Source organism: Callionymus lyra, chromosome 5 (assembly GCF_982586985.1).
Source record: "Callionymus lyra chromosome 5, fCalLyr1.hap1.1, whole genome shotgun sequence".
In the NCBI taxonomy this organism is placed as follows: Eukaryota; Metazoa; Chordata; class Actinopteri; order Syngnathiformes; family Callionymidae; genus Callionymus; species Callionymus lyra.
Window position 1 is genome coordinate 14,653,437 of NC_141822.1, and position 15,587 is coordinate 14,669,023.

The 15,587-nt window shown below is 36.4% G+C and overlaps 1 protein-coding gene across 1 annotated transcript in view; it reads left to right on the forward strand.

Moving 5' to 3' along the window:
- igsf9a (immunoglobulin superfamily, member 9a) overlaps nt 1-11,691 on the forward strand; it is a 73,766-nt gene extending 62,075 nt beyond the window's left edge. The window contains exon 22 of the mRNA XM_087791075.1: nt 9,825-11,691. The gene's annotated coding sequence lies outside the window, so the exon portion shown is untranslated. The remainder of the gene's footprint in view (nt 1-9,824) is intronic.
- Nucleotides 11,692-15,587: the final 3,896 nt, after the last annotated feature.

A 15,587-nucleotide genomic window follows, 5' to 3' on the forward strand; every position in this document is an offset into this window, starting at 1 on the left:
AATATCGCAAGATCTCCCACTGTATACAGTAGAAGTAAACCCAGAGTACTTCCTGTCTGTGTAGCATGTTAGCTTTTTAGCGTCTGTTTCAAACAAGTATTTGGATGTTTTTAACTGAGTTTAATTGTCTTTTTGGATGAAGATGATAACGACAACAATTGAGCGCCAAAGATTAAAATCTAAATTCTGAAGAGGTTTGTGACCCTGGTCTGGAAAAGCGTTATATAAATACAAATTATTTACTTACTTAAATAAAACAACAATAATTTCTATGAAATATTTTTCAATTCAGATTTTTTAATGAACACATCATATTAATTGTGATGCATACCACACTTTTTGCACTTCACCACAACAAACTCCTGTGTTGTTCTTACATCACTGGCAAATAAAGCTGATTGTTTTGTTCTTTGAATTGTGATAGAATAATGTCTCATTAAAATAAAGTACATTTAACTTAAGTGTATTTTAGCTTTTATTTGTAGTATTTATACAACAAAAAAAATGTTTAAGTCAAGTGTATTTTTAGAATTTATGTGTAGGGTTACTACAACAAAATAAATTTAAGACAAGTGTATTTTAGTACCTATGTCTAGTATTACTACAGCAAAGTTAATTTAAGTCAAGTGTATTTTAGTATTTATGTGCATCAAGAAAATGTGAAACTGCTGGAAAATGAGCATTTGAGCAATTGTTAGGTCATCTTTCTAACATGTGCAATTTTTTTGTTTTTAATTAATTTAATCATAAAAGGACAATTTATAATTAATCATTTGTCGAAATTAAAAATGACAATAATAAGTAACTCAAAATAAATACACATACATTGTTGAAAATAATTAGTTAAAATTAAATAATGATCATGTTTTCTGTGTTACTTTTTTCATAGAAGACTTTTGCATTTGTTACAATATATCCTACGCTCTTGAACGCATCATAGTAGTGATGGGATGATGAAGCTTCATGAAGCAGTGTCATGTTGTTCAGAGGTCAGTAGGTGGCGCCATCACATTAAAAATGATGTGATGTTTCATTAGAACAGTTGTTCAAAATAAAGGAAAATAGTGCAGAGACCGCTATCTAGTGGACTCTGAAATAAATGACACTGCTTCATGAAGCTTCAGACCATCAATACATCATCGTAATCCCAACGTCACAGTAATACCATATCCCGCTTTGTGTCATCGCAACATCAAGGCCAAGTTCTGTCAGTGTTTTGCGAGAAAAATGAAAAAAAAAAATTGGGTGGGTGAAAACGTGGTGCATTCCTAAAATAAAACACTTTTCAGACGATAATAATCAATACAACAGAATCAAGACACGTGATATCATCTGTGCTCATGTTGAACCCATGTGGCTGTTCACGGTATTGCAGCATCTGCAGAGGCTTGACTCCACTTCCAGCATGAGTGAGGCAGCTATCTGAGGAAAATAGCGACGTACCGAAGACAAATGCAACCACCCACACAGATGCTTGTCTACTCTGCTGCTGCTTCACCTCTCAGCCCCCCCAAAAAAAGAAAAGGCTCATAAATCAGGGGCTGAACAGAGCTGCATGTTCTCGTCTCATCTCGGGCCGTGGAAGGAAAGTTTAGAAGATTTAAACGTCTTTGCCAAGTGGAGGAAATCGTGAGGAGAATGGCGTCTCAGACGGGACTTGAGGTCTGTGGACACACTGCTGTAGAAGAAACTAAAATATCTATTTCACACACTTGTGACATGGATCATGACAGAACTTTTATTATTATCATGATGGTTATTGAAAAATGACTGTATTTCTGTGTAATTTATTTTTAATCTGTTCAAACGACAAAAGAGCACTTCACATTGATATTTAATTTGTTTTTCTTCCCTCCAGTGCCTTAAGCGAGACACATGGTGGGCTTTTCTTTTTTTTTTTTTTTTCTTAATTCAATCTGTCAACCTGAATTACTACTCTTATCCTAAAGTGCTGTTGTTTTTCACCAGGGACGTTTATTTCAGCCGGTGATGAATCGTCTTGGTTCCCTGCAAATCATAATGTACAATTGATGTCTACACATCTCAAATGCCATCGTTCACCGTGCAACGATGAATCACTTCTCATTTTAAACCACATTGTCCGTTACCGGGCAGGATGGAAACGCAGTGGAAGGTGGTTGGCTCGGCTCCCAAGTGTTACTTATAAGATACTAATGCCAGCCTCATCTTTGGAATCCAGTTTCAGTGGGTTTGATGTCAAGTTTACCAAATGGCACACATTTGTATGTTTTCTTGGCCAAGAAAAACAGATTTTTTAGTCTCTTAAAGTCAGTTACAGCACGTAGACCTTCTTCCTTGTAAGTAAGTAAGTAAGTAAGTATTATTTATTTATATAGCGTTTTTCGAGACCAGGGTCACAAAGCGCTTAAACAATCCAAACAATACTCAAAAAAGTACATACTTTAAAGATCAAGATAATACTGAGAACAACACAGGAGTTCGAGAAATTCAAGGAAAAGCCTGAACAAATAGAAACGTATTAAGATGTTTCTTAAAGGAATCAGTAGACTCCATCAAGCGCAACTTGTGAGTAAGTAAGTCATAGTTATTTGTACAGCGTCTTTCTAGACCAGGGTCACAAAGCGCTTTAACAATTAAAAACAATATACAGGTAAAATATATACTTAAGAAGATCAAGACACATAAGACAAAAACAGGAGTCCCAGAAAATCAGGTAAAAGCACAAATAAAAATGTCTTAAGATGTTTCTTAAAGGAGTCAGTAGATCATCAAGCTCAAAGAGAGAGGAAGATCGTTCAAAAGCTTAGCAGCAACAGCCTGGAAGGATTTCTCTCCTCTGGTCCTGAACCGTGTTCAGGAACCATCAGTAGATTCTGATCCACAGACCTCAGAGCCCGAGCTGGGGTGTAAGGCTGGATCAGATCACTGCTGTAAGGAGGAGTCTGACCATGAATAGATCTGAAAGTAAGAACCAGAATTTTTAAATTGATCCTGAAAGAAACTGGCAGCCAGTGAAGAGTTTTAAGGATCGGAGAAATGTGAGTTCTTCTACTAGAGCAGGTCAGAATTCTTGCTGCAGATTTTTGCATTAACTACAAGCGAGACAGCTCCTTCTTGTTTAGACACCAAAACAAACTGTTACAATATCTAAACGAGAAGACACAAACACATGGATTACAAGCTCCAGATAGTGTTGTGACATAATTTCCCGAGATTTTTCTCAGTAGAAGGAAACTGGTCAGTTTTCTGCAGTGTTGAACAAGAGACATGTCTTTATCAAATACAACACCCAGGTTTCTCAGGCTCAGTTTGACAGACTGACCTAAGTCACCCAAGTAATGACTCAACCCTGGAACCTTATCATCAGGAGCAATAGCCACAGTTTCAGTTTTGTCCACATTAAGATGCAAATTGTTTTCAGTCAGCCATTGTTTGATTTCTAGCAAACAATTGACTAAAGCTGTTCTGCTGAGGATTATTTGTAAGTATTATGTTCAGGCTTCATTTTGTCAATCTTTACAAGACCGACTTACTCCATGAGTATTAATTTGGGATACATTTTGTGCTGCAAATCACAATCATGACTAGATTTAAAAAAAAAAAGATCTGGTGAATGAAAATAAATCGGTGGAAATGACAACAAATTGAGGTGAATCATCAAAATATGAGTTTTAGTCTGGTTACTTCATTTCTTGTATCAGAACTGGTGCCGTAACGCTACATAATATCACTGCACATTCCTCATAACTGCAGTGGTGACTGAATCAGTAGATCCTGTAAACATGGCTTAAAATACTCTTACAAAAATCATGCTTTCATAAACAATACATTTCTTTTTGCAGTGGTTTTCCTTATTTTCAAGATTTGTTTTACTTTTTGAATCAACCGTTGTGTTCTCTCTGGTTCAAGATGACCCGAAGGCCAGAAAACATATGGGTTTTAGGTATCCCTTGTGTTGTCTCTGGTTCAAGATGAACGACCTCCCTGGTTTCCATAAATACATATGCAGTGGTGTTGGATCACTTTGACCAACAGACGACACAAGGGATACCACAAACACATTTGTTTTCTGGCCTTCTGGTCACCTTGACCCAGAGATGGCACAAGAGATACCAAGATAGAGCGTTTTGTAACCCACACATATGGACACTCCACATTAAATTGTCAGAGTTTCCCAATGAAACTTCCAAATTTTGTTTTTGTCAGATTGTGGGACTTATAAAGTCACTTATAAAGCTCAAAGATTTATTAGTATTCCACGCCACGGACTGATACTTTGGCAGAAAAACGGAACAATAAAACGGCAACCTGTGTTTTTGCAGTGCAATGAAAGTGATTTAAAGACGTAGTAAATGTCACATTTTAAATAGATCGAAGCAATTCAGTGACACTTTAATAGTTGAATTTGCTTATCGACAACATCAACTGAGCCCTTCGTGCATCAGTGTTTTGTCTTGTCCCTGTTTTTTAAAACACAATTCATCTCAAACCTTGTTGAAAGTTGAAAATCCCTTGGTGTTTGCTTGTATTCCTTTCATTAGGTTTTTCAATTTTCCTCCTAATTAAAATTATTAATTAGTTGGAAATTTAATTTATTATAACTGCCTTAGAAAATAGAGACACATTTCTATTGAAATATCATTAGCGTTTGACTCTGGACTAGTGAAAATTAGTAAAACACAAACGTTGTTTTCAGAGTCCTCATTCCATATAAGTAATGCTTAAACACAAACTCACACATTGGCATACAATCAAATATACATGGATGCAAATACACTAACGTCTTGTTGTCACCAGTTCATTTATGATGAGATGTTTTCATGCACTTAATTGTAGTTTTTTGCAGGTCATGCTGTCGTATTTTTACTTTTTCTTTCTGTCTGAACGTCATTCATTGAATATAATCCTGAAGTTTTACCTTTCGCGGCACAAAAAAGTTTGCTGACCCCTGGTATAAATAACATCTGAATTTTCAAACCTTACTGTTTTAATCAAGAATTGATGTGAGTGTCATTTGCTGCAAGACACCCGAAAAAAAATTCCAAAGGTTTGTTGGTCCTAGTTTACTTTGGTGTTGACTCAAAATATGTCTTTACAAAACAATTTGATCCTATTTTTAAAGGCAAGTATGATTTCATTAGTGCTGTCAAGTGTTTAAAATCATTGAGAGATTAGTCAGATTATAATCCATAATGAATTGTTCAAATTAATATTCAGCTTGTGGTTCGTAAACTACAAAAACTGAAATCTAAAACTTGTTAGTCCAGATGGGAAAAAATATAACGTTACATTTCAAACAGATGTATTGAGCCAGCCTCAGGGTTTATGCAATATATCTATGTATTATTTTAAAAAAAAAAGGTCCAAGATCAGTCAAATCGTTTTAAGATGGATTTTTTTCCTCTTAATCTTATTTTTTTTACTTTTCCTACCAGTGTTAACTTGATTCAAGATGCTTCATTTAGTCTAATAGTACATTTCTCTTACAGATTCTATCACCAATATTAGGAACTATTATGTTAGATTTCAGGGTTTTTTGTCCGTGAAAAACTCAAAAACTTTACAAGTTTTCATACTATATATATATATATATATATATATATATATATATATATATATAGTATTCATGGTCAGGCTCCTCCTTACATCACTGATCTGATCCAGCCTTACACCCCAGCTCGGGCTCTGAGGTCTGTGGATCAGAATCTACTTATGGTTCCACGCACACGGCTCAGGACCAGAGGAGAGAAATCTTTTCAGGCTGTTGCTCCTAAGCTTTAGAACCATCTTCCTCTCCCTCTGTGTTTGATGATCTACTGACTCCTTCAAGAAACATCTTAAGATGTTTCTATTCGTTCAGGCTTTTCCTTGAATTTCTCGAACTCCTGTGTTGTTCTCAGTATTATCTTGATCTTTAAAGTATGTAATTTTTTGAGTATTGTTTTGATTGTTTAAGCGCTTTGTGACCCTGGTCTCGAAAAGCGCTATATAAATAAATATTACTTACTTACTTACTTACTTACAAGTCTAACACTAACCTAAGGTTAAAAGCTTTAATTTCAGAAGATAATATTGCTTTGCTGGTTGTTTTTTCCAATTTTATCAGAGAATAACGTTTTGTTATTATCTGGGTTTTATTTTAGGATTAATAATCTGCTTGGTGCAGACCTGTGTGGCTCGGGGGCCACATGCGTCCCTATGACTGTATTTATGTGGCCCTCATGAAGTCAAAGATCGTGTAGAAACTAACAATATCATTTTGTATTTATTTAGATTATTCTGTACTGGTCTCCAAATATGACCATGGGGTTTTAGGTTTAGGCCTACTTTGTTTGTTGGTTAACTAGTGTTGGTTTGTCCCTTGACGCTCGGCTAGTAACTAGGGTTGAATGAAAGATCAAGGGGTCTTTAAATAATCCAGAAAAGGTACTTGTGAACAGTAGATGGTGAAAGTTGGTTAAACTGTGTGAAGTTTTTTTTTGGTCGGAACAAACACCTGCTTCTACCTCTCCTGGATTACTACGTCAGCCGTTTCAGAGAAACATGTCTCAAAGAACAATCGGAGTTTATCATCTTCTTTTTTTTAAGCATGTTTGAAAAGATCAATGCTCTTCAAAGTTTTCGTACAAAAGCCGGGGAGTGACTTAACCGTATCTAACCCCGCTGCGCTTATGATCTGCCTCAGAGAACAAGATGACAGATTGTCAAGATTGCATAATCCTCTTGCTTGTGTCGTCTCCGTCGGGCGTAGTGAAAGAGGTCCATCCCGTGATGTCATCTGCCCGTGAAAAAGAATTGATGGAGAAAAGAGGGGAGTCTTGGGCGTCCTGCTGACACTGTTCCCTGGTGCCCGGGTGAAGATGAGAGATGAGAGGCTTACTGGGGAAAGACCCACTTGTTGCCCATTTCTCCCTTAAATCCTGCATTAGCTCCAGATATTATCAAAAGAAAATTATACAGAGGAGAACTTGAGAAAGTTCTGCCTTGGTCTTCTCCAGATGGAGGTAGAATATTAAACGGTTTCATCATCTCCAGTCAGCCTCACATCCACACCTTGGAGTGACAGGTTTTTTTTTTTGGGTCATGATTTAGCTGCCGGTCTTGTATGCGGTCAAGTAAAGGTTCTCGGGAAGAAAATAAAAAATCACGTCTCGCACAAAACAACTAACCTGGATTTGTTTGAAGATTGTTGGCAACACAGTCTCCTCGTAAAATTACAAATTTAAGTCAATGTTCTGTTTAAATAAGTGGTTGTTTTTTTTATTTCAAATACATTTCAAATACCAGAAAAAATCATTTCCACAAACCTGTTTTTATTAAAAAACATAATTTTTAATTAATCTTAAGTTCAACTAATGTGTAGATATAAGTTTGTCTTAAATAGATGTTGGACTTGTGTTATCAGTATGTGTTTGTTTGTACAAAACTATCTTTTCATTGAAATATTTACATTAGAAAATGTGCTTAAGCCCCGCCCACTGAAAACAGTTTACCGGAGGTGAAATCTTGTTTACCATAACCACACCCACTCCGCTGTGATTGGTAAAGCATCAACGTTTGACCAAGTGACTCATTGTACAAACAAAGCAGGGTGTGATTACATTGGCTGGAGGAGGAGTGAACCCATTATGAGGTCATAATGGACTCCGCTCTCGTAACCTGTTGTTTGCTGAGATTTCAGACGGGGGAGAACTTTATGAAGTGAGAACTAAAAACATGGTCATGATGAGAGACTCACTGCATCTTAATAGAGGAGGTCTTCAACATTTGAAACATGTGAGTGAGTCAGGAAAGTTGAGTTTTCTCATCAGTTGCCCTTTAAGAAATGAACTGAGCCACTGACCAACTCTAGGGAATTCCGTTTGCGACCACTTAGGTTCTTGACGTTTCTTGACAGAAAAGGTCTAGTTTCGGGATCAGAACACCCGAGAAAGAGAATGACGAGAATCGTGAGAAGTTTAATCTATAATTGAACCCCCCCCCAACCCTGGTGGGGGTTCAGTCTTGACAGGCTCTTGTGGCCATTTTTACTCCCTTTTATCTCGCCCACATCATGGCTTCAGTCGCCTCTGAAAGCCCCTGGGAAATGTGATGGTGCATGGATGTGACGCTTGTGGTCGTAACCCCCTTCTTCTGAAGCACCGAGTTTTGTTCTTTGACTGTCTGAATAAATATAGTTTTACAACTGTGTGAAATGCAGTCTGTCACTCACTGGCAGCCTAAGGTTGTATTCCAAACAGAGAAAAGACAACATCCCATAGTAGGTGTGCGGAATTTTAAACCAGCCATACGTTTGAAGCACAACAGCAGATCCAGGTGGATTTGAAGTAGCTTCGACCAGTTTCTGAACAGATTGCAGTTAAATATTCAGATCCAGATCGCCATCTGGATCCTGGAATCCAATGAAGGATTTATGAGTGGCCTTTACCTCGTAACATGCTCACATACAGAGCCGTGTCTCTTTCTTAGCTGACGAAAAACATGAATATATATATAAGTTGAATAACGGATCTAAAGATGGAAGTATATCAGTGCCATCAGAATATTGATGGTTGAATTAAATTTCAAATTTTGTATCTTCGAAAAAACAATTCAATAATTTGAATAATGAAAGTTTGAATTGTTTTTATTGAAGGTTCTAATGTTTTAATGTTGAATTCAAAGGCTGCAAATAAATAAAAAATCTAACTCAGGGACTCATTCATTACTCATGGTATTAGATTGTTTAATTATAAGTTTTGGGGAACAGAGTGAAAATATGATGTTATTCTATTTAATGTTAATCTCCAGATGATCTCCAGAGGGATAAATAAAGTTTATCTTATCTTATCTTTGTATTCTTTTCCCTTTGCATCATTCTCTTTGCGTTATCCAATTTGATCTATGTTCTTTTATTTTGATCAATGTTTTTTATACTTTGTTGCACTTTGTTCTTGTTTTCATGATGTGTGCTGTGAACTAAAACCCAATTTCCCGAAGGAGATCTCCAGAGGGATTAATAAAGTCAATCTCATCTAATCAACTCTATTTGTTTTTTTTAGAAACCTGCCACTTGTTGAAAAATGTGTTTATATAATATATATATATATATATATATATATATATATATAAATAATTGTTCAGAAATTTTAAATAGAATTAAATGATTTTGAGGACCAATGAATAATCAAATTGTAATCACAATGTTTTTATAATAATAATAATAATAAAATAATGATTAATTAAAAAAGGAAAGAAACTCATAAAACAAATAACGTCAAATATAATTACGTTATATTTACAATTAAACTAGTAATTATTAATTAAAAAAATTAATCCAATCGGATTGAGTTAGCTCTCTCTTTTTTTTTTACCGCCACAAACATTATTATGCATATATATAGATAAAGATGGATATAGATATTAACAATATCTACTTGTGAAAATGGATTTAAAATTCATGGACAAATGTTTGCCGTGTCCATTATCAGTCTCGGCACAGACACCTGTCGGAGGTGATCATTAAGTGATCGAGATCTCCGAGGGAGTTTTTAATCAGCTCGTCCAGCAATCACGGCTCGTGAAGCAAGGAATTCGCAACATGTCATGGAGTTAATTACTTCACTGAACGCCTTCCAGCAGGCTGCGGAATAATAACATCAGGAGAAACTGATTTGGCTCTTTTCTTTTATTTTTCCTTTTATTCTCCGCGCGTCCGTGGAGAGTCCGCCGTAACCCCCTTCTTTAACTCTTAATTAGAGTCGGAGTGTTTCTGAAACATCTGTCTTCCCGTGATCCCGGGAGCAGAAACCTCAGTGTTTCCCTTCTTCGTCTCTGATTAAAATATTGTGTTCATCTTACAGGAGGGACGCAACTGTGGCCCTGAACTCGCCGCCACGCACCCGGCAGATGTTTAACCGGCGTTCCTCGTCCCCCCCCAAGGTCAACGGCGCTTTAGCGGACGGTGCTTTTTCTGTCGTTGTGAAGTTCTGTTTGATGGGTCGTCCACCATCATGGGATACGGTTATATGAAAAGAAACGTTGATACATTTGTCGTGTAAAAAATACTATATTTAATATCCTATAGAGAAATGTACATCCTTTTTTTTTTTTATCCTCTTTCTACTTTTTATCCATCCTGAGCTCAACCTCCAAGAATTAATTCAGGGGCATTTTCTTTTTTTTATTCATGAAACATTTTTATTAAAACTTTGTCCGAAAAATAATCCACTAAGTAGCTGATGAGAATTGAAAAGTTCCATATTTTTATCGTGAAAAAATGAAGGGTGAATGTAATGAAGTATAATTTATGTATATATATATGTATAAATATATAATTATTTTGAATCCACAGACTATATGTTTTTTTTTGTCATGGGTTTGTAGAACTAATAACACAAATGATATATTTTGAATTACCACAGAGAAAACCCTGTGATGTCAATGAAAAAGGCCAAAAAAAAGTTGAACAAACTTTTTAGCTTCACCGTTTTCAGCACTTTGACTTTTAATGTAAACTGAATCGTAAAAAAAAGAAAAGAAAAAGTTTGCTGCGTTCAAAGAGGCCTCTTAAATGTGTGTGGGGGGATCAAAGTTTGTTAAAAATGTTCACTAACTATTAATTGAGTTTTTTTTTGTTTGTTTTTTTTACTAATTTGTTTTAAACATTTCTGTTGTTTGTTCGTCCCAGATAGATATTTTATATCCGCAAAACTTGGGTCCCTCTTGCAGTAGCATCATCAGGGGAGCTCAAGGACCACCATTGGGAATCAGTAGTTGAGTGTCTTAAAGAGACTTAGGGTGGGGGGGGAATAAATCAAAATGACCAAAAATTGATAATTAACATGGTGGTGAAAACGGACAAAACATACCCAAGTTCTTATGGTGCTCACCAAGTCCAGCAGAAAGACCAAAAAAAATCATCTTTTACTTTCATGTAAAGAGAAAAATGCGAAGCAATCCCAAATGTATAAACCAGGGAAGTTAATGGATCATGACGGTAGCTTTAAAAAAACGAGGCCATTATTATGATGTTTTTAAAAACTTGAACAACCTAATGAAATCAGATTTAGGAACCGTTTTATGCAAACAGAAAGTCACCTAAGGTTCCTAACCAGAATGAACGGTAACCATGGCAACGGCGGCGTTATGCAAACTCGTTTGAGGTTAAATTAGCTGTGGTTGGGTTAAGCATGAAAGATTGTTTGGATTCCTAATCTCAAGTGGGAGGCCTGTGGGTGATGAATGGAATCCACTGTGGAATGTTTTTTCTAGATATGGAACATGTGAAAGCCAGGGCTAAATGATGCAAAACATCGAGGATTTTTGAAAATTTAAAAAAAAAGGAGGAGATTTTGGATAAATTAGACGAGCCGTGAGATTGAACTGTTAACGTAGTTCCTTCCAGTCCTTGTAAAAAGATGATTTACTACAAAAAATCTGCCTTTTATAGATATTGAAATGATCGATTTCCATTTTGTATTCCATATTTTTAATACAACCCTTTTGTTCACTGTGAGACTGTTAAAAGTTCTGTTCGTTGACTGAAAATCCACATTTATTCACCCCTTTTTAACAGCTTTATTTATTTCCCTGTCGTTGAAATGACTCGGCTTGTGTTTTATATATTTTCTTACAAATGTTAAGAAAGCCGTGTATAGTCTTGAAATGTATTTCTTTCTTCTGTGTGTAGTGTTCCGACGTAATGAACCAATAAAGTGACAAACACTTCTTTTCTTTTTTTTTTCTTCCATGTTTGTCACATTCTGATTGAAGGTATGGCAAGAGTGATCCTGACTCTTGCTCTTCTGATGTTAAGCTGTGACTGCGGAGATGATCGCACATCATGTGAATCTGTCTCATTATGTCCTTTTTTTCGTGCCTGTGTGTGTGTGTGTGTGTGTGTGTGTGTGTGTGTGTGTGAGTGTGAGTGTGTAAGCAAAAAATAAGATGTTAAGCCATTGTTTACAAAATCTATCTCGATAAAGTCTGTACTAAACAGCGATTCTTAACACATTAAATGTAATTGTTTTGAAGATAGTACGTCAAAGATTATAATTACTTGAAGCAACCATTGCTTGTGTTGTTTTAATTATAATTATGAAAGTAAGCAATGAGTAAAGGTTATTTGTAATGGAATTCATTCCTGAAGAAAATGGTGTTCAAAGGGTAAAAAATAACGCTTTTGCCATAATTTTATGTTTCAATTTAAGTGTTTTCTTATTTAGTTATGTCATTGTGGTGGTTAGTTAAATATTATGGCAATATTCATTATTTTTATTCAATGTTATGATGTTTCTCTTTAATTTGTTTATTGTATTTAATTAATTATCTTCATTCAATTCATATTATTTAGTTATGTTATTCTATAATGCCACCAAAGAATAACAAACAAAAAAAAATCCTGTGTTGTGTTTACAACACTAGCAATAAAAGTTTCTGATAATCTGATAATGAAGCAATGGAAAGGTTGTCATCTGGATCCAGAAATCCTTTGAAGAATTCCTCAGTGACCATGCTCTATTTACGATCATTTTGGGGAAGGAAATTATATAAGAAGCGTGAAGTGAAGATGTTCCAAATCCACTGGACTGAAGCACTCACTAGTAAGTATTGAATAAAAATATCACTTTATGGGTGAAATGGAGCTGCTTGGCAGAGGTCTGTGACTTTCTGCTTTTATTAACTTTCCCCTGTTTTTTTTTTTCTTCTTCGTCCTTCTCCTCCCACATTCCAATCAAACGTGTTTGATAGCCTGTCGAGAAGGTTGTTTCCAATTACACTGCAAACATGCGAGTTATTCGCACTTTCGCGCCTGATTGTTGGATTTCGCAGCAATTACTTGCATAAGACGACATCAACACCTTCATGTTCACAATATGCCAACAGTCCAGCCGCCGCACGTCGCCTTCTCAACAACTTGACTTTCACCGGGTCATGAAATATCTCTGAGCGCCAAGGTTTCTGCTACCTTTTGTTGATTTGAAAAGTTTTTACGATTTCCTTTTTTTTATTTTTTTTTATCTCTGGCTAGCACAAACTAATTGTAATTTCATTTAATGATCCCCCAAAAAAAGGAACATCGGATGACAAATCTAAGTTGTTTCCCCGCATCATTTCTATTATCTGGTGCAGACAGGCCTTGTTGTCATTTTTCGCTTTGTTTAAATCCTGACGAGTTGTCATTGTCGCCGTGCATCATCCACGGGCTATCAAAATAAAGAAAAAAAAAACAGCCCTGCTTGATAGACGTGATTAAACCTCTAATTTTCCACTCACAGTGAAGCTTGAATTACAGCAGCTGAGTGCCAGCCTCTCTTCTAAAACTGTAACAAATACAGAGGGAGTGTGAGCGAGTAATTAGATCATGTTAGAATATTTTCTTCAGGCGGGAAAAAAAGAAAAGTTTCAGAGAAGAGGTGAAAAAAAAAACGGAATTCTGCTAATCATTTTTGTTTATTCTGAAACTTTTCTTCTGAATTCTTTGACACTTTTCTCATCTTTTATTCCTCACAAGAGCAACTAATGCGAAAACCCAACTCTCCTGACTCACTCTTCCTCTTCAAGAACCAGGAAGTCCCTCATCATGATGAAGTTGTCAAGTTTTGTAAAGTTCTTCCCCGTCTGAAATCTCAGCAAACAAGAGGTTACAAGAGCGGAGTACATTATAACGTAATGATGGTCTTAACTCCTCCTCCAGACAGCTATAATCACACCCCAATTTGTTTATACAACGAGTCCATTGGAGGTGAAGACTTCTGGGATTGATGACGTGCGGTGATGACCATTAATGCTTGACCAATCAAGGCGGAGTGGGTGTGGTTATGGTAAGGAATTTCATCTCCAGACAAAAAAAAATGTTATGAGTTGGCGGGGCTACATTTTCACGTAGATATTTCAAAGAAAAGAGTGTTTTGTACAAACAGACACACACTGATGATACAATAGAGGTCATTGAACACTTAAATCAACACTGAGTTGCCCTTTAAGAGGAGCTCTATATGTCAATCAAAGAGGTAGATTGTAATGGTTGTGATTTATAAACAGTATATAATATATTTTGATATTTGAACGTGTCGTTTGCTATGATTGCAGCCTGAAAATTTGACTCTTTAATCGATGCTATTAGACGTGTGTGTCATCGCGTCTCTCGGAATCGCACCTTCCATCGCTGGCTTATGGCCCTGAAAGCAGCAGCAACTCCGTATTCCTCCCGCATCCTGAGAGTCTGCCGCTCTCCATTTTTCTCCGTGCCCTTGTTTCTTTTTTGTCACTCTCAGTACATCTCATCAACTTCCATCAAGCCTCATTAACTTCTGTTTATCAACCCGCGCTGCTTACTTCTGTCTCCGAGACATCATTTTCCGTCTTCAGCGCCGTCGGTGAACGCTGTTGACTTGTTTTCTTTTTGTCTTCCTCGAGTTTATTTGAACGATTCCGTTTCTTTATGTCTCTGGCTTCATCTAAATGTTCCGCCTTTTATTAGGTTGTTAAGTTGATCTTCCAAGGATGTTTAGTTTAACTTCCACACGTGCGTCGAGTCGCTTTCATAGTGAATTCATTTATTCACATTTATTCTGCTGTCACATGCATGCTGGCATGTTTGTGTCGCATTAATATATTTGACAATGAAGTGGTTACATATGGAAGTAAACATCACACTTGGAACCACCGTTTTGAAGCAAATTCACGACCCCCTTGAACAGGAATATCCAGACTAAGGTCAAGGGGCGTTGAACGAAGCACATTCAGTTGAGGGCCCGAGTGGCTTATACCCCCCCACCAGCTAGATCACGCCCCTTTTTATGTAGATTTAAACAGATTAACTGGAATATAATCAAGAGGGACTTATTAGGAAGAAAATGTTCTGCTGAAGAATGAGTGCTAATTGTAAAATAAGAGTTTAAGGCACAAGTTTTTTTTTTTTTTTACTGTGTTGTGATTTAAATTGCGAAATTCTCTAAGTGCTCGATTACAGTACACTGTAAGACAGTGCTATACTTGTACAGTGCAAATTTCTACAGGGTAGTACTGACTCTGTTGCTACACACTTACCAAAAATGACTCGACAGCTTCTTCTCTTACTAATTTTTAACGTTGAATGCAACCGGCCTTTTGAACACTATCACCAACACTTACCTGACAACACTTTCTCCAATCGAAACAAGTTATTTAGTTGTGTTTCATTGTTTTATTGTTGTGTTGTTTTGTGCTAAAATGTACGTTTTTTTGGAGACATTTACGCCGGTATCTAATCCGAAGACGTGTTGTCAGTGACATAGCTCTAGACGTACGAGTGATTTTGTGCAAAAAAAAATGTTTTGAGTGTACAACAACCAAGACACACTCGCTATAACCGCCGGCAGTAATCTTACTCCATAGTTATCGGCCATGATGTGAAGTGCGTCGATGACGTAATCCTGCCAAGGCGTGACCGTTCGGCGCAGAGTCATGAAAGCGTTTGTGAACAAGTCACCCACCAGGTAATGTTCATACATAAGATGCACCGGATTATACAGCGCACTGTTGTTTTTTGAGAAGTTTAAAGGCTTTTAAGTGAGCATTATAGTGCGGAAAATAAATGCCTTCTATACTACTTAATAAGTATTCTGTCAATATCATGATTT